Raw genomic sequence first — 20,721 nt, forward strand, 5'->3', positions numbered from 1 at the left:
AGAGCACATTTCTTCACCGTGGTTTAGAACTCAAATATTTAGGAGGAAATGTCCCAGCTGCCCCCTTGTGGCCAAATAGAAGGATTTGCTTCTTTGTCTCAATAGTTTTAGGAAACCATGCTATTTTCCCATTGACTTTCCCCTCGATAGAAGGTCATGTCTATCCATTGGTACACACTTCTCAGTTAATGGAAACCTCTATCTCTCGGTAGGTAAGGAATATTCAAACGATGGCTCCTATCACCACCATTGCAGTGGTGCTGTGGGGATTAAAGGATCCTTAAGTCTATCAAGTAGTCTGTCTCCAGAGAGTAGAGGCTCCCTACTGAAGAAACACGAGTAGGAAATAACGTGTGGAACTGACACTTCTCAGTGAAAGCTAAGCTGTACAACCCAAGAGTGTGGACTTCAGTTTTCACATATATAAACCAAGTAGCTCAAAAACAATTAGTTTCTCTTTTAGCTTTGGAACTGTAGGTAGGGGCTGGTTGATATGGCGGGATACCTATTGGTCTCTGGGACTGTGTTTCTTTCTGGCTATGTATACCTTTATAATTAGTGAACTAAAGACCAACCGAGGATATCATGCAATGATACCTTTGAAGATTACACTGCTTATAGGGAGACTTGTAGTGGTACCCCATTGGCATTATGAGACTTTTAAACGTTTTTTTCATAAAAGTTCTGAATTTATTAAATATCTGCTATGTGCTAAGATTTATTCTAGGTCCCAGAAACACAACATTTGGAGTTGGGGAACACTCTTCAAGATAGTTATAGTTTGAAAAAAGAATAAGTACAGTCATCTTTTAGGTAGTTCACAGAGTTCATTATATGCTCACACCACATCAATACTAGTGGGGACAAGGCTTAGCATGGGATGTCTACAAGAATTGTTGAGGCAGGAGTCATTTTGAAGCCTAGCAGAATAGCCAGGGAATAAGCTGGGACGAGGCAAATCCTGAACTGAGGGAAGTATGTCCTTTGCTGATGCACATGGTGAACAGATGAATGGGTCTTGTGAAAACTGCAGCTTTGTGGCAATTTCTTGGGAAATCATGGTTAGTCCTATATCATGCTGAAAATATCTTTTCTACATTCTCCGTCCACATCATGGAATGTTCCATTCAAAATGTTTTACTCATTTTGATTAGGCCGCTATTATTTTCCCTGGTTTGTTTTCTCAGTTTCTTATGTCTGCTTAAATGTATAAAGTAGAGAAACTCAAAGTAGGTAGCATTCATTGTTTTGGATGTGAGAAAAATTAAGCTGTACATTACTAAAATGAAGGTTGACTTTTAGTTATATAAACAGACATGTACACATTGTGGTTAGGCTACAGCTGCTAGAAAAAATTCCAATGTTAGCCCAGATTCCAGTGAGTTTTTGGAAGACCCCTTGCTGACACAGAATTCCCTCACCACACTTTGCCATGATATTTTCAAGAGAGCATACACATCATCTTTTATACACAGCCTCGTCATCATTGGACCTGGGTCAGATAGAACATTTGAACTCTCTTCAACTTGACAAGAAGAGAGGCCTGGAATCCAATGATTCATTTTTAGGGTGGTGTTTGGGGGATGACAAAGTCTTTCAGAATCATTCAGCATATTCCAAAAAAGAACCGGGGAGTGGTTGGAATGGTTTGTGTACTTGTGAGAGGCTGTGACTGGAGAGATTAGAGCAAGAAAATGGTTTTAAATTCCACTTAAGAGAACTGTAGACATAATCAGCACCACTGCAGGTTTATTTTTTCTCAAAATATAGATGTTTTTATTGGATATGTTTTATTTACATTTCAAATGTTATTCCCTTTCCCAGTTTCCCATCCATAAGCCCCGTGTCCCATTCCCCCTTCTTCTCTGGGGTTGTACCACCTCCCCAATCATCTTCCCCCTTGCCACCCTGACATTCTCCTACACTGGGGGGCATCCAGCTTTGGCAGGACCAAGGACTTCTCCTCCCATTGGTGCCCAACAAGACCATCCTCTGCTACACATGCAGCTGGAGTCATGGATCTGTTGATGTGTATACTTTGATGGTGATTTAGTCCCTGGGAGCTCTAGTTGGTTGGTATTGTTGTTCTTATGAGGTTGCAAGCCCCTTAAGCTCCTTCAAACTTTTCTCTAACTCCTCTAATGGAGACCCTGTTCTCAGTTCAATGGTTTGCTGCTAGCATTCACCTCTGTTTTTTTCATACTCTGACTGAGCCTCTCAGGAGACAACTATATCAGGATTCTGTCAGCATGGACTTCTTGGCTTCATCAATATTGTCTAGGTTTGGTGGCTAAATATATATGGACTTGATCCCCAGGTGGGGCAGGTTATGAATGCCATTGCTTCAGTCCATATCTCTTCTTATGAATATTTTTGTTCCCCCTTTTTAGAAGGACCGAAGCATTTGCACTTTGGTCGTCCTTATTCTTAAGTTTCATGTGGTCTGTAGATTGCATCTTGGGTATTCCGAGCTTTTGGGCTAATATCCACTTATCAGTGAGTGCTAACCATGTGTGTTTTTTTGTGATTGGATTACCTCACTCAGCATGACATTTTCTAGTTCTAACCATTTGCCTATGAATTTCATGAAGTAATTTTTTTATAGTAGACTAGTACTCCATTGTGTAGATGTACCACATTTTGTGCATCCATTCCTCTGTTGAAGGGCATCTGGGTTCTTTCCAGCTTCTGGCTATGATAAATAAGGCTGCTATGAACATACTAGAGCATGTGTGTTGGAGCATCTTTTGGGTATATGCCCAGGAGTGGTATATAGCTGGGACATCAGGTAATACTATGTCCAATTTTCTGAGGAACCTCCAGACTGATTTCCAGAATGGTTGTACCAGCTTGCAATCCCACCAGCAATGGAGGAGTGTTCCTCTTTCTCCACATCCTCACCAGTATCTACTGTCACCTGAGTTTTTGATCATAGCAATTCTGACTGATTTGAGGTGGAATCTCAGGGTTCTTTTGATTTGCATTTCTCTGATGACTAAGGATGTTGAACATTTCTTTAGGTACTTCTCAGCCATTCAATATTCCTCAGTTGAGAATTCTTTGTTTAGCTCGTTATCTTGTTTTTTTAAACACAGTTATTTGACTCTCTGGAGTCAAACTTCTTGAGTTCTTTGTATATATTGGCTATTAGCCCTCCTCTATTATATATAAGATTGGTAAAGATCTTTTCCCAATATGTTGGTTGCTGTCTAGTCCTAATGACAGTGTCCTTTGCCTTACGAAGCTTTGTAGTTTTATGAGGTTCTACTTGTTGGTTCTTGATCTTAGAATATAAGCCATTGGTGTTTTGCTCAGGAAAATTTCCCCAATGTCTATGTGTTCAAGGCTCTTCCTCACTTTTTCTTCTATTAGTTTGAGTATATCTGGTTTTATGTGGAGATCCTTGATCCACTTGGACTTAAGCTCTGTACAGGGCAATAAGAATGGATCAATTTGCCTTCTTCTACATGCTGACCTCCAGTAGAACCAGCACCATTTGTTGAAAGTGCTATCTTTTTTCCACTGGATGGTTTTAGCTCCTTTGTCAAAAATCAAGTGACCATAGGTGTGTGGGTTCATATCTGGTCTTCAATTCTATTCCATTGATTTATCTGCCTGTCTTTGTACCAATACCATACAGTTTTTATCACTATTGCTCTGTAATACAGCTTGAAGTCAGGGATGGCGATTCATCCAGAAGTTCATTTATAGATTACACTGTCCTTTTTTTTTTTGGGTTTGAATTTGCAACTTGCTCTTTCTAACTCTATGAAGAATTGAGTTGGAATTTTGATGGTAATTACATTGAATCTGTAGATTGATTTTGGCAAAATGGCCATTTTTACCATATTAATCCTGCCAATCCATGAGCATTGGAGATCTTTCCATCTTCTGAGGTCTTCTTCAATTTCTTTCTTCAGGGAGTTGAAGTTGTCATACAGATCTTTCGCTTGCTTGGTTAGAGTCACACCAAAGTATTTTATATTGTTTGTGACCATTGTGAAAGGTGTTATTTCCCTCATTTCTTTCTCAGCCTGTTTTGCCTTTGAGAAGAGGAAGGCTACTGATTTGTTTGAGTTAATTTTATATATTTAATTATTCAGCCACATTGCTGAAGTTGTTTATCAGGCTTAGTAGTTCTCTGGTGAAACTTTTGGGGTCATTTAAGATGAGACTATCATATCATCTGCAAATAGTGATATTTTTTACTTCATCCTTTCCAATTTGTATCCCTTTGATCTCCTTTTGTTGTCTGATTGCTCTGAACTTCAAGAACTATATTGAATAAGTAGGGATTAAGTGGGCAGCCTTGCCTAGTCCCTGATTTTAGTGGGATTGCTTCAAGTTTCTCTCCCTTTATTTTGATGTTGGCTACAGGTTTGCTGTATATTGCTTTTACTATGTTTAGGTATGGTCCTTGAACTCCTGATCTTTCCAAGACTTTTAACAGGAAGTGGTGTTGAATTTTTTCAAATGGTTTCTTAGCATCTAATGAGATGATTATGTGTTTTGTCCTTTGCGTGTGTCTACATAATGGATTATGTTGATGGACTTCCATATATGAAACCATCCTTGCATCCCTGGAATGAAGCCTACTTGATCATGGTGAATGATGGTTTTGATGTGTTCTTGGATTCAGTTTGTGAGAATTTTACTGAGTATCTTGGCATCATTATTCATTAGGGAAATTGGTCTGAAGTACTCTTTCTTTCTTGGGTCTTTGTGTGGTTAGGTTAAGGTATAAGCATAATTTTGGCATCATAGAAGGAATTGGGTAGTGTTCCTTCTGTTTCTATTTTGTAGAATAGTTTGTATAGTATTGGTATTAGGTCTTCTATGAAGATCTGATAGACTTTTAATAACTGCTTCCATTTCTTTAGGAATTATGAGATTGTTTGGATGGTATATCTGATCCTGATTTAACTTTGGAACATGGTATCTGACTAGAAAATTGACCATTTCATCCAGATTTTCCAGTTTTGTTGAATATAGGCTTTGGTAGTAGGAACTGATGATTTTTTTGAATTTCCTCAGATTCTGTTGTTATGTCTTCCATTTCATTTCTGATTTTGTTAATTTGGATACACTCTCTGTGATCTCTGGTTAGTCTGGCTATCATCTATCCTGTTGATTTTCTCAAAGAACCAGCTCTTGGTTTTGTTGATTCTTTGTATAGTTCTTTTTGTTTCTACTAGGCTGATTTCAGCCATGAGTTTGATTATTTCCTGCCTTCTACTCCTCTTGGGTGTATTTGCTTTTTTTGTTCTAGAGCTTTTAAGTGTGCTTTCAAGCTACTAATGTATGTTCTCTCCAGTTCCTTTTTGCAGGCACTCAGAGCTATGAGTACTCCTCGTAGTGGTGCTTTCATTGTATCCCATAAGTTTGGGTATGTTGTGCCTTCATTTCATTAAATTCTAAAAAGTCTTTAATTTCTTTCTTTTTATCTTCCTTGACTAAGTTACCATTGAGTAGAGCGTTGTTCAACTTCCATGTGTATATGGGCTTTCTGTCATTTTTGTTGTTATTGAAGCCTTAGTCCATAGTGATCTTGTAGGGTGCATCGGATTATTTCAATCTTCTTGTATCAGTTGAGGCCTATTTTGTGACCTATTGTATGGTCAGTTTTGGAGAAGGTACCACGAGTTCTGAGAAGGTATTTTTTTGTTTGTTTGTTTGTTTTAGGGTGAAATGTTCTATAAATATCTGTTAAATCCATTTGGCTCATAACTCCTATTTGTTTCTCTATGTCTCCATTTAGTTTCTGTTTCCAGGATGTTTCCTTCTTTCTTTTGATGAGAGTGGGGTATTGAAATCTCCCACTATTATTGTGAGGTGCAATGTGTACTTTGAACTTTAGTAAGGTTTTTTGTTTTGTTTTGTTTTGTTTTGTTTTGTTTTGTTTTGTGAATGTAGGTGCCTGTGCATTTTGAGCATAGATATTCAGGATTGAGAGTTCATTTTAGTGAATTTTTTCCTTTGATGAATATGAAGTGTCCCTTCCTTATCTTTTTTGATGACTTTTGGTTGAAAGATTTTATTCGATATTAGAATTAGATTTATTACACTCCTGGCTACTCCAGCTTGTTTATTGGGATCATTTGCTTGGAAAATTGTTTTCCAGCCTTTTACTCTGAGGTAGTGTGTGTTTTTGTCATTGAGGTCTGTTTCCTGTATGCAGCAAAATGCTGGGTCCTCTTTAAGTATACAGTCTGTTAGTCTATGTTTTTTATTGGTGAATTGAGTCCATTGATGTTAAGAGATGTTAAGGAACAATGATTGTTGTTTCCTTTTATTTTTGTTGTTAGAGGTGGAATTATGTTTGTGTGGCTCTCTTCTTTTGAGTTTGTTGCAAGAAGATTACTTTCCTTCTTTTTCTAGGGTGTAGTTTCCTTCCTTGTTTTGGAATTTTCCATCTATTATCCTTTGTAGGGGTGGATTTGTGGAAAGGTATTGTGACAAGGTGGTTTTGTCAGGGAATATCTTGGTTTCTCCATCTATGTTAATTGAGAATTTTGCTGGATATAGTAGCCTGGGCCGGCATTTGTGTTCTCTTAGGGTCTGTATAACATCTTCCCAGGATCTTCTATAGTGTCTTCACAGTGTCTGTTGAGAAGTCTAGTGTAATTCTGATAGGTTTGCCTATATATGTTACTTGACCTTTTTCCCTTACTGCTTTTGATATTCTTTCTTTGTTTTGTGCATTTGGTGTTTTGACTATTATACAGTGGGAGAAATTTCTTTTCTTGTCCCATCTATTTGGAGTTATGTAGTCTTCTTGTATGGTTATAGGAATCTCTTTCTTTAGGTTAGGGAAGTTTTCTTCTATAATTTTGTTGAAGATATTTAATGGCCCTTTAAGTTGGGAATCTTCATTCTGTTCTATACCTATTATCCTTGGATTTGACCTTCCTGGATTTCCTGGATGTTTGGGGTTAGGAACTTTTTGTGTTTTACATTTTCTTTGATGATTGTGTCAATGTTTTCTATGGTATCTTCTGCCCCTGAGATTCTCTCTTCTACCTCTTGCATTCTGTTGGTGTTGCTTGTATCTGTGACTCCTCATCTCTTTCCTAGGTTTTCTATCTCTAGGGTTGTCCCTCTTTGTGATTTCTTTATTGTTTCTATTTTCATTATTAAATCCTGGATGGTTTTGCTCAACTCCTTCACCTGTTTGCTTGTGTTTTCCTGTAATTCTTTAAGGGTTTGTTTTCTTTTCTTTTCAAGGGTTTTTACTTGTTTACCTGTATTGTCCTGTATTTCTTTAAGGGAGTTATTTATGTCCTTCTTAAAGTCCTCTATCATCATTATGAGATGTGATTTTAAATCCAAATCTTGCTTTTCTGGTGTGTTTGGATATCCAGTATTTGTTTTGGAAGGAGAACTGGGTTCTTAGGATGCCAAGTAGTCTTTCTGTTGCTTACACTCCTGCACTTGTCTCTTGCCATCAGGTTGTCTCTTTTGTTAGCTTGTCTTGTTGTCTCTGACAGTGGCTTGACCCTCCTTAAGCCTGTGTGTCAGCACTCCTGTAGACCTGTTTTCTTACAGGTGGATCTGGGTAAAGAGAGCTGTGGAACCAGTTCAGCTCCGGGAACAGACAGAAACCTGAAGGGTCCTGTTCCAGACTGCTCCTGTGTTTGTGTGTCCTAAGGTCCCCAGGTGGGTCATTCAGATCAGAAGAGTTGGTCTTACCTCTGCTGACAGGTGTATCAGCGCTCCTGGTACCTGGCTTTCAGTTCTATGTGCAGGCAGAAACTCGAAGCCACTGCAGATTTATAATAAAACAAAATGGTAAAAATAAAAACTGGTGTTTTTTTTTCTGGTCTTAGTTATTAAAATTGATTGAAATAAAAGCATGAAGGTGAAATGAGAAATATATACTAACATAGAGAGAAGTGCTGAGGACTAATGGTAAAACTCGCCTGGTTAAAGATACATCTGCTAGGTAAACTTCTATATAGAGAATATGTGATATTTTTTCCCCATGGTGACAACATTGTGGCTTCCTTGAATAGCTTATGTAGAGATCTGACGGAGGCAGAGTGAAGACTCCAGCGGAACATTGACCTGAGTAAAGAGTATGGCAGGCAATAATTTCCTTGCTCTGTGGTTTTAGGTAAATTCTTTAATTTACCTGAGAAAACCTTGAATAAGTGAAATACTGAGTAATGTCTGTGGTAACATGAACCAGATCACATTAAAGGTCCCAGAGAAATGGCAAATTCCTGGGGTGAGGTTCAGAGGTAAATGGCGAAGTCTTCAATGCAGGACTATGTACAAGTGTTGACACTGTATGTAGAAAATGTCCACCATAGCTCCTCCCATGGATTTTTATGGCCTGAGTACTGTTCCCCAACAGAGACTGCTTGTACCCAGATTAGCTAAAGCTGTCTCCTTGTTCCAGCTGTGTTCCATCAACTCTGTCTCCTTGTTTATCTGTGTGCAATAACCCTGCTTGTCTGTTCCACTATGTAATAAACATGCTGAGCTTCTGAGCTGCTGTGCTTCCTCCAGCTGAGAGCCCAGACCACCTGATCCCAGCTTTGTCCCTGTGTGTGTCTTGTCTTCATTCCTTCACCACCCCAGTCAGGACCGTCTCTGGAGTCATGCTGGGCCCATGGTTCCTTCCTTGTAAATCAGGGTTTTTCCTTTTTCATAGCCTCCAGATCTTTCATATGTCACTGTTTTCTGGGAGGATTTCACTACATACAGTCATGCCTAAATAGAAAAAGGAAGAAAATAAACTTTTGGAATGTTATTGTTCAAGTTGAGAAGTATGTGAGAATTCAGACTCTTTAGACACATGTTAAAAGGATACATTTAACAATGGAAGCAATTGAGTCTTTATGGTGTTGCCTACCTGAAAACTTCCACTGTAGGATTCTTACTTAGGTACTAGGATATGTGGGTTTATAACCCTTGCATGTCTGGCTGGAAGACTTCCTCAAGTATCTTCTCTGTTGGTTGGGATCAGAATGTGATTGTTGATTACATTTCACGAAGACCTCTTTCCTACTTACTTTGGTCCTTCATGTTGTTGAACTATTTCAACCACTGAGTGCACAGTACCAAACATAGCTCTTGCATCTTCATGACTAAGACAGTATTTTCTGTATTGTCTTTCTAGAACATCAAGTCAAGAGAGCATTCAGATTACCAGTGAAACAGGTCCAACGAAACATGACTGTGAGTTTGGCAGATTTTGATGACTTAGAGATCTTAGTCTGGAGAGCATGCTAGTTAACATTTGCTGCCTCCCATTAGAGCTTCCCATGTTTTGTGTGTCAGAAATATGTGTAACATCTCTTCTGATACCCTGTATGCATTTGTGTGGATGCCAGAGGAGAGCCACATTGTTCCTCAGGTGCCATCTATCTTTTGTGAGACATGGTTTTTCACAGAACTAGGACTTACCCACTAGGCTAGGCCATCTGATCCCATGAATCTGCCTGGATCTGCCTCCTTACTGTTAGGGTTAGAAGCACATACTACTACCCTACATACTTATGTGGGTTATGGGAACCACACTCATAACCATATGCTTTCAAGACAAGTACTTGACTAACTGAACTGTCTTCCAGTCATTTGTATGATTTTAAAAACAGTGTGCAAAACAAACAATAGCCAAGGAATATAACAAATATCACTAATGCAAACCCTCTGTCTTCTCTAATCTGGCATTTTATAGTAAAGAGTTAGATAATCCAGGATCTAATCACAACTGTATCTATCACTTATTAACAGAGGGAAGCTACAAAAATTTAGCTTCTTAGTTATGAAGCAGAGCTTATGGAGCAGTTACAACTTTGGAAGAATAACCACATGGGTTAAAGTACTTAGCATAAGGCCTGACTGTAGTAGGCACAGCTAAAATGTTTAATATCATCACACTCTCGTTCTGTTTTCTCACTAAGGGACCACACCCCTCTTCCTGTGAGGTCTGGAAAGACAAGGGGAATTGAAGTTTCATTGCTGACCACACACCCAGAATCCCAGGTACCATTTCCTCTTTTAATTTTCATGCAGATACAGTTCATGGATTCTTATCCAGGCACAGTTCATATACATCTTACACAGAGAGAACAGACCTATAGGAATTTGTTCATGACAGAGTTGAGACTTAATTTAAAAGGATCTGATTCCAGATGCTTTCTTTTGTTCAAAAGCTAACTTGAAATAGGGAAGAGTTATTTTGGTTTTTTGTTTGTTTGTTGTTTTTGTTTTTATTAAACTTGATGTCTGCTAGGAAGTCTTCAATAGGTCATTTATTGGAAATTGGATTCTTCCAATCCACTTGGATTCAGGTTACTAGGCAGAACTGTGCTATTCAGGAACTCACTACCCCTACCAGGAAAGCTTGACCTCCATAGGGGATCTTGCCTCTACCTGAAGCTCTCAATACACATAATTCACCAGCTCAATTGCATTCAGTGGAATGAAGAAAGGTGGGGGGGGGCATGAGAAGCTCTCAGTTTGGGAAGATCTGGACAGAACATATGATGATAGGTTTTCCAAGCATCTGCTTTGATAACCACCATGCTTCTAAGATGTTAAAACCATTTCCTTTTTTTTTTTCAAAATGTCCTTAGGAGTGCAATCAAAATGGATAGGAGGTAAGTATGGGACAATCAGTTAGAAGTGAGAAGAGTGGCGGTGGAGCACAGGTCTGCAGAGATCAAAAGAACAGGGATAGAAAGGGCAAAAGCTAGAAGCAGACTCTGTCAGAGTCACAAAGTGACCTTTGGCCAAGGAAAGCTCCTAAATAAGGAAAGCAAAACCAAACCAAACCAAAAACAAGACAGGTGTGCAGCAGTTTCTTATGTGAAAGAGTTCCTTGATGCTGCAGTGTAGGGGAATGCTAGAGCAGTGAGATGGGAGTGGGTGTGGGGAAGGGGGGAGCGCCCTCATAGAAAGGGGGGGGAGTTGGATAGGGGATTTATGAGGGGAAACCTGGAAAGGGGGATAACATTTGGAATGTAAATAAATAAAATAACCAATAAAAATTTAAAAAAGAGAAAGAGTTCCTTTGGAATGCCCCTTCATTCATTAGGTTCTCTTGAAAATGGCTGTCACTTTGGATAGGTAAAAGAAAGGTGTGGGAAGTTTATGCCAAAGAAAATTTGCTGTGATAAATCACACCTAGGCTTTCCCATTGGAGTTTAAGTCATACCCAAATGTAACTCTGAATCAGAAACTTGGAAAGGCACCCTTAGAATATTAATTCCATTTCTTCTAACACACATGCTTGTTCGTGTGTGTGTGTGTGTGTGTGTGTGTGTGTGTGTGTGTGTGTGTGTGTATGGAAACCATGGGACAACTTCAGGTATTGTTCTTCAAACATGATCTGCCATGTTTTCCAGTGTTTCTTTGCTTGTTTATTTATACATGGTCTGGTCTCACATTGGTCAGGAGCTCACCAAATAGTCTAGGCTGGCTGACCAATGAGCCCCAGAGATTTGCCTGTCTCCTACTTTCCCAACACTAGAATTATAAAGGCATGCTATCATACATTAGTTTTTCCCCCTATTTTTAAATTCTTTGAGACTTTGATACAATGTATTTTCATTATATTCCTTCCTCCTTTTTCTATCTCCTCCAAGACACACCCCTATCTCTATCTCCCCAACTTCATGTGTCTTACTTAGAGATTTTTATTGCTGAGAAGAGACACTATGACCACAGCAACTCTTATAAAGGAAAATATTTAATTGGAGCTGGCTCACAATTCAGAGGCTTAGTCCATTATCATCATGGCAGGGAACATGGCAGTTTGTAGACAGACATGGTACTGGAAAAGGAGCTGAGAATTCTACAACTAGATCAGCAGGCAGCAGGAGGAGTGAGTGATGTTGGGCCTGGCTTGAGCTTCTGATATCATAAAGTGTACCCTGAGTGACACACTTCCTCCAGCAAGGTCATGCCTCATAATAGTGCCACTCCCTATGGACTAAGCATTCAAATATATGAGCCTTTGGGGACATATTCAAACCACCACATTATGTTCTTCTCCTTTTTCAAATGGGAGCTTTGGAACCAGCATCAGCCAGACTGGCTCACAGGAGAGCTCCTGGGACTAGTCCAGATGAAGAATAGCACTGGCCCTATTTTTCTGAAGCCAACAGTTAGCATCTTGATGATTTCACAGCAAGTACTCTTTCCCTCTTCCCATTGACTTATTCCAGCACTCAGCATGACTAAAGGGCCTACAGCTTGTTACTTCTCTAGTTTTCAAGTTTCTTATCTGTGCACTGGGAATGAGCTTACAACCCATTGCACATCAGGATGATGATTAATTGATTTTTGCTATATATGTGTGCTTTTATTTGGTTACAATTTAGTGCTTGTTTGCTTGTTTTTCTGCTTTGGGGGCATGGTTTTATTTTGTTTTCTTGTTTTTTGTTTTGTTGTATTGGAATTTTGTTTGATTTTTTTAAAAAAAGAACTTAACATTGGGTGGGTAGGGAGGGGAGGGGATATGGAAGGATTTCTGGGAAGAAATATTCTACATCAAAATATTCTAAAATTTTAAAACTGTTTTAATTAATAAAAATTTAATAAAAATAAACAACAAAATATCTTTAGGTTTGTAAAAGTATGAATGTTTTACTGTTCTGTCTGAAGAGTCACATGTGCTTATTAATCTGCCACATTTGAAATGTGTTTCATGTCGTTGCTAGATTTTGCTATGCACTTGCATTCTAAACTATTTTAGATGTATTTCAGGTCTTAATTTTAGTTGAAATTTAAAATCTCTGATTATATTCTACCTTTTGCTTTATTATTGATGCTATTTGATTGCTAGATATTTTATCTTTTTCCCAAGCAAGATTTAGTTTCTTTGTCTCCAAATCTCATGTAAATACTGCTCCAACTTTCTAAAGAAGAAGGAGAAGAGGGAGCAGGAGCGGGAGTGGAAGTGGAAGAAGAAGAAGGAGAAGGAGAAGGAGAGGAGAAGGAGAAAGGAGAAGGGAAGGAAGGAAGGGAAGGAAGGGGAAGGAAGGAGAAGGAAGGGGAAGGAAGGAGAAAGAGAGCAACAACAACAGCTAACAGTAGATCTCCTATATGACCAAGTCATATTATTCCTGGGTACTTATCCAAAGGATTCCAGGTCTGCATATCTCAGAGATTCTTAAACACTGCTTATTGTAGAACTATTCATGGCTGAGAAGTGGATAAAGAAACTGCGACATATGAGCACAGTGGAACGTTTCAACCACAAAAAAGAATGTTATATCATTTACAGGAAAAGAGACACAACTGGAAGCAATCATTAGGAGATTTAAGTTAGGCTCAGAAAGACAAATATATGCTTTATCTCATTTGGGATTTCTTGATCCTATAGAGCTACATGAAATCATGTAGGCATATATCACATGGAATCATGCATATATCTATCACATGAAAGCAGAAGCAAAACTGTGTAAAGAAACAAGGTGACTGATGAGAGGGATAGGGCAGAGAGGGGAGGGTAGACAGGTGTGAGGGATATGTTCAATGCACAATGTATAAAGTTCGAACTGTTCTTATATAAGACTGAACTGTGTGTCCCCACCACTGTCCCCTGGTTCAAGAATGGAAGCCTAAACCCCAATGTGATTGTGCTTGGAGATGGGCATTTGGGGTTGAATGTAAAATGACCCCTATAGGCTCATTTGTTTAAAATGTTGTTCACCACATAGACCCACTGTTGTAGAAAGCCTTAGAACCTTTAGAATCTGAAGCATCACTTTAGAGATTGAGGCACTTGGGGATGGGCTATGAAGTTTAGTAGCCCAGTATCAATAACTGTCTCACTTCTTCTTGCTGACTATGGAAGGGCACAGTTGCCTCACAGTTTTGGTGCTATAATCTCCCTATTTAGCAGACAACATTATTAACTGTGGACCAAGATAAATTCTTCTTCTCTTCAGTTGCTTCTTGTTAGGTATTTGATGATAGTATGGAGAAACATGACTGAAATAGAAAGTTGGTACTGTTGATGATGCTTGCATCTATGACTCCTGTTCTCTTTCCAAGGTTTTATATCTCCAGAGTTGTCTACCTTTGTGATTCCTTTATTGTTTCTATTTCCATTTTAGATCCTTTGTTCAATTCTTTGACCAGTTTGGTTGTGTTTTACTGTGATTCACTAAGGTATTTTTGTGTTTCCTCTTTAGGGGCTTCTACCTGTTTACCTGTGTTGTCGTGAATTTCATGAACAGAGTTATTTATGTCCTTCTTAAGTCCTCTAACATTATCATGAGATGTGATTTTAAACCAGAATCTTGCTTTTCCAGTGTACTGGGGTATCCAGGACAAGAGATAGAAGAGAGAATCACAGGTGCAGAAGATACCATAGAAAACATTGATACAACAGTCCAGAAAATGCAAAATGCAAAAAAATCCTAACCCAAAATATCCAAGAAATCCAGGACACACTGAAAAAAATAAAACCTAATGATAATAGATATAGAAGAGAATAGGTAAGATTCAAAAATTAAAGGACCATTAAATATATTGAACAAAATTATAGAAGAAAAGGTTCCAAACCTAAAGAAATAGATGACCATAAATAGACAGGATGCCTAGAGAACACCAAACAGATTGGACCAGAGGAGAAATTCCTCCCATCACACAATAGTCAAAACACCAATGCACAAAACAGAGAATATCAAAAGCAGTAACGAAAAAAGATCAAGTAACATATAAAGGCAGACCTATCAAAATCACACCAGACTTCTCAACAGAGACTTTGAAGGCTAGAAGATCGTAGGCTGATGTCATATAGACCATAGGATAATATAAATGCCAGCTCAGGTTACTATATTTAGTAAACCTGTCAATTACCATAGATGGAGAAACCAATATAGTCCATGATAAAACCAAATTTATACAATATCTTTCCACAAATCCAGCCATACAAAAGGCTAGTAGATGGAAAACTCTAACACAAGGAGGGAAACAACATGCTAGACAAAGCAAGAACTTAATCTTTCAACAAACCCAAAAGCCAGACAAACAAAATCACACCTCTAATAACAAAAATAACAGGAAACAACAATCATTGGTCCATAATATTTCCAAAATCAATTAACTCAATTCCCCAATAAAAAGACATAGACTATAGACTGTATAGGTAAAGAGGACCCAGCATTTTTCTGCATACCGGAAACACACCTCAGTGACAACAACAACACTACCTCAGAATAAAAAGGCTAAAAATAATTTCAAGCTAATGGTCTCAGGAACAAGCCAAGATAGCCATTCAATATCAAATAAATCTACTTTCAACCAAAGTTTTCAAAAAGATAAGGAAGGACATTTAATACTCATCAAAAAAGTATTCACCAAAATGAACTCTCAAATCTGAATGTTTATGCTCCAAATGCAAGGACACCCACATTCATAAAAGAAATCTTACTAAAGCTCAAAGCACACATTGCACCTCAAACAATAATATTGGGAGAATTCAACATCTCAAGTACTCAGGAAACAGAGAGACACAGTGAAATTAGTAAAAGTTGTAAACCAAATGGATTTATCAGATATCTATAGAACATTTTATCCTAAAACATTATATACCTTCTTCATAGCACCTCATGGTACCTTCTCTTGACCATATAATCAGTCATAAAACAGGCCTCAACTGATACAAGAAGATTGAAATAATCCCATGCATCCTATCAGATTGCCATGGATTAAGGATGTTTTTCAATAACAACAAAAACGACTGAAAGCTCACATACAAATGGAAGTGGAACAATGCTCTATTCAATGATATCTTGGTCAAGGAAGAAATAAAGAAAAGTAAAAGACTTTTAGAATTTAATAATGAAGGCCCAACATGCCCCCAAACTTATGGGACACAATGAAAGCAGTTACAAAAAGGAAAAGACATACTTTTAAGTGCCTTCAAAGAGAAAACTGGAGAGACCATAAACTAGCAGCTTGACAACACACCTGAAAGCTCTAGAACAAAGGAAGCAAATCCACCAGGAAGAGTAGACAAAAGAGAAAATAATCAAACTCAGGAATGAAATCAACCAAGGAGAAACAAAAAAAGACTGTACAAAGAACTGACAAACCAGGAGCTGGTTCTTTGAAAAAAAATCAAGATAGATAAAACCTAGCCAGACTAACAGGAGGGAAACAGGAGTGTATCCAAATCAACAAAATCAGAAATCAAAAAGGAGACATAACAACAGAAACTGGAGGGAATTCAAAATATCAGATCCTTCTAGAAAAACCCATACTCAACAAAACTGGAAAATCTGGAAGAAATGGACAATTTTCTAGGAACAGATGCCAGGTACCAAAGTTAAAATCAGGATAGGATAAACCATCTAAACAGTCCTCATAACTCCTAAAGAAATAGAAGCAGTTATTAAAATCTCTCAACCAAAAAAGAACTCTCAGGAACAGATGGTTTTAGTATAAATTCTATCAGACTTTCAAGAAGACCCTAATACCAAAACTCACAAACTATTCCATAAAATAGAAACAGAAGGAACACTATAATCTATTCTAAGTGAAGCCACAAAATACAATATACCTAAACCACACAAAGACCCAACAAAGAAGGGGAACTTCCAACCAATTCCCTAATGAATATAGTGCAAGACACTCAACAAAATTCTCAAACTTAATCCAAGAACATATCATAATGATCATCCATCTTGATCAAATAGGTTTTCTCCTAGAGATGTGAGGATGGTTGAATATACCATGAAACCCATCAATGTAATCCACTATATAAACAAACTCAAAGAAAAAAAACCCACAGGATCATCTCATTAGATGCTGAAAAGCATTGGACAAAAATTAATACCCCATCATGGTAAAAGGCTTTGAAAGATCAGGAATTCAAGGCCTGTTTCTAAACATAGTAAAAAGCAATATATAGCTAACATCGGCTTTAATGAGAGAGAAACTTGAAGCAATATCTCCTAAAATCATGGAATAGACAAAGGCTGCCCACTCTCCCTACATATAATACCAAAGTCCAGTTAGAGCACGGACAATGAAAGGAGGTCAAAGGGATAAAATGGAAAGGAAGAAGTCACTATTTGGTGATGATATGATAGTATACTTATGACCCCAAAAAATTCACCTGATACCCAGAGCTGATAACGTCAGCAAAGTGGCTAGATATAAAATTAACTCAAACAAATCAGTAGCCTTCCACTTCTCAAAGGATAAACAGACTGAGAAAGAAATTATGGAAATGACACTCTTCACAATAGTCACAATAATATAAAATACCGTGGTGTGACTCTAACCAAGCAAAAGAAAGATCTGTATGACAAGAACTTCAAGTCTTTGAAGAAAGAAATTGAAAAAATCTCAGAAGATGGAAAGATCTCCAATACTCATGGATTGGCTCCGGGCAAACATCCCCCTCCCCCCTCCCCTTCCATATGGGTGTTCCCCTCCCCGACCTCCCCCCATTGCCGCCCTCCCCCCGACAGTCTAGTTCACTGGGGGTTCAGTCTTAGCAGGACCTAGGGCTTCCCCTTCCACTGGTGCTCTACTAGGATATTCATTGTTACTATGAGGTCAGAGTCCAGGGTCAGTCCATGTATAGTCTTTAGGTAGTGGCTTAGTCCCTGAAGCTCTGTTGCTTGGCAGGAAAATTTCTTAAACAGAACACCAATGGCATATGATCTAAGATCAAGCATTAACAAATGGAACCTCATAAAATTGTAAAGCTTCTGTAAGGCAAAGGACACTGTCATTAGGACAAAACAGCAACAAATAGATTGGGAAAAGATTTTTTACCAATCCTACATCTGATAGAGCGTTAATATCCAATATATACAAAGAACTCAAGATGTTAGACTCCAGAGAGTCAAGTAACCCTGTTAAAAATTGGGGTACAGAACTGAACAAAGAATTCTCAGTTGAGGAAAATCAAATGGCTGAGAAGCACCTAAAGACATTTTCAGCATCCTTAGTCATTAGGGAAATGCCAATCAAAACAACCCTGTGATTCAACCTCACACAGGTCAGAATGACTAAGATAAAAAACTCAGGTGACAACAGATGCTGGCGAGGATGTGGAGAAAGAGGAACACTCCTCCATTGTTGGTGGGATTGCAAGCTGTTACAACCACTCTGGAAATCAGTCTGGAGTTTCTTCAGAAAATTGGACATAATACTATCCAAGGACCCAGCTGTTGCACTCCTGTGCATAAACCCAAAAGATGCTCCAACATACAATAAGGACACATGATCCACTACATTAATAGCAGCCTTATTTATAATTGCCAGAAGCTGGAAAGACCAGATGTCCTTCAACAGACAAATGGATTCAGAAAATGTGGTACAGAGTACTACTCAACTATTAAAAGAAATGACTTCATGAAATTCATAGGCAAGTGGATGGAACTAAAAAATATAATACTGTGTGAGCTAAACCAGTCACAAAAGAACACATGTGGTATGCTCTCACTGATAAGTGTATACTAGCCCCAAATCTCAGGTTACCCAAGATACAGTCCACAGACCACATGAAGCTCAAGAAGGACTCAATCACCTGGGCACTGGGGAAAATTGTGGATGCTTCAGTTCTTCTTAGAAGCAGAAACAAAAATATTAATAGGAGGATATAGGGAGACAAAGTTTGAAGCAGAGAGAGAAGGGAAGGCCATGCGGAGACTGCCCTACTTGGGGATCCAGCCCATACACATACAGCCACCAATCCCAGACAATATTGCTGATGCCAGTCAGTGCCTGCAGACAGGAGCCTGATACAGGTGTCTTCTAAGAGGCTCTGCCAGAGCATGAAAAATACATAGGCAGATGCTCTCAGCCAACTATTGACCTGAGAGAGTCCCCATTGGAGGAGTTCAAAAGAGAGTTGAAAGAGCTGAAGGGGTTTGCAACCCCATAAGAACAACAATACCAACTAACCAGATCTCCCAGGGACTAAACCACCATCCAAACAGTACACATGGACAGACCTATGACTCCAGCTGTACATGTAGCAGAGGATGGCCTTGTTGGGCACCAGTGGGAGGAGAAGCCCTTGGTCCTGCTTCAGGTCCACCCACCAGTGTAAGGGAATGCCAGTTTGGGGAGTCAGGAATGGGTGGGTGAATGGATGGAGGAACACCTTAATAGAAGATGGGGAAGGGGAGAGGATACAGGGTTTATGGACAGGAAACCAGAAAGGCGGTAACATTTGAAATGTAAATGAAAAATATCCAATAAAAGTTTAAAAAAATAGAATGGATCAATTTGCACTCTTCAACACGCTGATCGCCAGTTGAACCAGCACCATTGGTTGTAAAGGCTGTCTTTTTTGCACTAGATGGTTTTGGCTACTATGTAAAAGATCAAGTACCCATAAGTATGTGATTCATTTCTGAGTCGTCAAATCTTTTCTAGTGATCTACCTGCCTGTCTCTGTACCAATACCATACAGTTTTTATCAACATTGCTCTGCAGTATAGCTTGAGGTCAAGCTTGGTGATTTCCCCTGAATTTCTTTTATTATCGACAGTGGTTTTTGCTATCCTGTGATTTTTGTTATTCCCTATATATTTGATAATTTCTCTTTCTATCGCTGTGAAGAATTGAGTTGGAATTCTGTTGGGGATTGCATTGATTCTGTAGATTGTTTTGATAAGATGGACGTGTTTACTATGTTAATCTTGCCAATCTCTGAGCATATGAGATCTTTTCATCTTTTGAGGTCTTATTCACTTTCTCACTTCAGAGAAATTGTCATACAGATTTTCCCTACCTTGCTTCATGTTAAAGCAAATATTTTGTTTTATTTGTAATTATTGTGAAGGGTATTGTTTCCCTCATTTCTTTTTCAACCCATTTACCCTTTGAGTAGAGGAAAGGTACTGATTTGTTTGAGTTACTTTTGTATCTAGCCTCTTTCCTGAAGTTGTTTCACAGCTATAGGAGTTGATCTAGAATGAAAAGAAGCAAATATACCCACTCTCATTGAGCTTTCTTTGGTAGTCACTTTTGTATACTATCACATCATCTACAAATAGTGATAGCAAATTTGTATCCCTTTGATTTCCTTTTGTTGCCTAATTGCTTTGGCTAGGAGCTCTCAGGAACCTTGTCTTGTCTCTGATGCAATTGAATTTCTTCACTTTTCTCTGCATTTAGTTTGATGTTGGCTATTGGTTTGCTGTATGTTGCTATAATCATATTTAGGTATGGACATTGAATTCCTGATCTCTCCAATACTCTTCGCATGAAAAGATGTTGTGTTTTGTCAAAGGCTTTTTCAACATCTAATGAGGTGACCATGTGTTTTTTCTTTAGTATGTTATACAGTGGTTACACTGAGGGCTATCTGTACATCAAATGATGACTGAATCCCTGGGATGAAGCCTACTTGATCATGGTGAATGATCATTTTGATGTGTTCTTGGATTTGGGTTGCAAGAATTTTATTGAGTATTTTGCATCAGTATTCATGGGGGAAATTGGTCTGAATATCTCTTTGTTGGGTCTTTGGTTGGTTTAGGTAGCAGTATAATTGTGGCTTCATAGAATGTATTGGTTAGTGTTCCTTCTTTTTCTATTTTATGAAATAGTTTGAGAAGTATTCATATAAGGACCTCTTCAAATATCTAAAAGAATTCTGCATTAAAACCATCTGGTCCTGTGGTTTTTAGTTTGGGAAGCTTTTAATGACTGCTTCTATTTCCTTAGGGGCTATGGGACTGCTTAGATGCTTTATCTGATCCTGATTTAACTTTGTTACCCGGTATC

This window comes from Rattus rattus, chromosome 11 (assembly GCF_011064425.1).
Source record: "Rattus rattus isolate New Zealand chromosome 11, Rrattus_CSIRO_v1, whole genome shotgun sequence".
In the NCBI taxonomy this organism is placed as follows: domain Eukaryota; kingdom Metazoa; phylum Chordata; class Mammalia; order Rodentia; family Muridae; genus Rattus; species Rattus rattus.